Raw genomic sequence first — 2,196 nt, 5'->3', positions numbered from 1 at the left:
TTTTCTGACACAGCAGCCAATATTGTCTTTTAGGTTTATTGCTCCTAGCTCAGAGTTATGTATTTGAGAATAATGCTTTGCTTAACATATGGTAATTTGTCCATTTGAAAGAGGTCCCCCTTTGAATCGTCTCCCTAGTTCACTTTAGCATTTGCTTTAGTATGATAAATATATATATATATATATATATATATATATATATATATATATATATATATATATATATCTGATCCTATAACTGGTTTCAGATACCAAATCAAGGAAAGCTGGTAAGAACATAAAGAGTCAGCACATCTCTAAGAAATGAATTTTGACTTCAAGAACACAAAGAATACATAAATAATCCTTCTATATGTATATCATCTCAAAACTTCTTAAGTACACACTTGCAAAGCTACTATTTTACCTTGGGAAATATGAGAATCAGCTAGAATGTTCAACAAATATCCTACTGCCACCAAGGTAAGCTAGACTCTTTTCTGTATTCAAACCATATTCCTAGCAAGTACAGAATACACCTCTCAGCCTCTTCCATCATGCTAATCTTTTCAAGCTCCTTTCTCAATGATTAGCAAAAATGGCAATACCTATCACCTGAACAATTTGTGTCATTTTAATAAAAACTTGTCAAAAATTCCTTCCACTAAAGTAATCATCATCATTTTTTTTATTTCCTTCTTATTCTTCTCTAAGTTATTAGCAATGGCCTATGTTCTTCGACGTTTGGCTGCACTCGGACTAGAGGGATTGCTGTTTGCATTTAAGACCTTTTCTGTGACCCGATTGCGTTTCCTCTTGTCTGCACCCTCTTTAGATCCAGTCTGATGAGCTCTTTTCCTTCTCTTTGCCAATGGACTTTTCAGCTCTCCCCAAATTTCCTGAAGATGTAAAAACATCTTCAGTACCAGCGTGTGGATCCACTTCATCCTTTATTTCTTCCTTCACTTCATCTTCAATCATTACTTTTCCTTCTTTGACCTCTTGAATAATTTCTTCAGGAAGGACGAAGTTCTTCTCTGAATTAGGGAATGGAAAAATCTCAGACTCACGCAATGCTTGCATATCGTACATAGCACTTAAATGATCCCAGATGACTTTGGAGGAGATCTGCCTCCCTAAGTTCTGACTGAACTTGTCCCTGTTGCAGATCATGTGGAAGTGCCAGTTCACACCGACGGGCTTGTACCCCAGCATGGCATCGAAAAGGCACGCTTCCACTTCAGGGCTCCACACCACGACTTCCTCAGCGGGGCCCGGCGCCGACTCCACGGGGTACTTTTCACAGCTACCGCCAGGGTCCGGGCCGGAACCTGGGCAGCCTCCGCCGCCGCCCCGCGCCGCTCCCCCCGCCGCCGCCTCCTGCTCCGCCTCCTCCTCAGCCTCCAGTTCCCGCTCCCGATCCAGGGGCGCCGCCGCTACCGCTTCCGCCGGTGGCAACCTCGGCTTCCCCCATAGCTCGGTCCCGGCTAAGAGAGTCTCATTTGATCTTCATAACAATCCTTTGAGGGAAGACTACCTTATCTGCATTATTATTCCTATTTGATAGGTCGATAAGCAGGCTAAATGAGAAATAATGAGGCTAAAGTCATAAAACTAGAAAGAAGTGGAACAAGGATTAAGAATGATGTTCTTAATAAAAACTGACATTTATATATGACCTTAAATTTTGCAAAGTGCTTTGTGTTACACAGTATCTTGGTTAAGCTTCAGAAGGACCCTATAAGTATTCCAAACATTATGATGCTCAATTTTCAGGTGATGCAACTAATGTTTATAGCAATTAACTGACTTGCCTATACTTACCCAGATAGTAAGAATCAGAGGTATAATTTGAACCCACATCTTCCTGACTCTAATCCCAATGCACAATGTGATGTAATATGAAGAAAGCTGTGTTTTCAGTAAGAAGACCTCACAATTACAATCTATGTGACCTTTGGCCAATCACTTAAACTCTTTGTGCCTCAATTCTCATCTCAAAATGAGAAATTTTAACAAAATGGCCTGTAGGGTCCATATTCTTTCTAAATCTATGATTATAAAGTCCTGAATCCCTTAGTCTCAATGGACCTGTTTCTTTACCTAGAAAATGAAGGGGTTAGACTCCATGGACTTGAAGACCCTTCTGGATTTAAATCTATGGTCCTATGGCCTATACACCACACCATGAATTATCTCTGGTCTTCTGACCCTTAT

The 2,196-nt window shown here is 40.5% G+C and overlaps 1 pseudogene; it reads right to left on the bottom strand.

Moving 5' to 3' along the window:
- Window positions 1–676: 676 nt before the first annotated feature.
- Window positions 677–1,453, bottom strand: LOC118839774 (annotated as a pseudogene).
- Between the last annotated feature and the right edge of the window lie 743 nt (window positions 1,454–2,196).

Source organism: Trichosurus vulpecula, chromosome 2 (genome assembly GCF_011100635.1).
Source record: "Trichosurus vulpecula isolate mTriVul1 chromosome 2, mTriVul1.pri, whole genome shotgun sequence".
Lineage (NCBI taxonomy): Eukaryota > Metazoa > Chordata > Mammalia > Diprotodontia > Phalangeridae > Trichosurus > Trichosurus vulpecula.
Note: the sequence above shows the minus strand (reverse complement) of the source record. Positions and strands in the feature narration are given on the sequence as shown.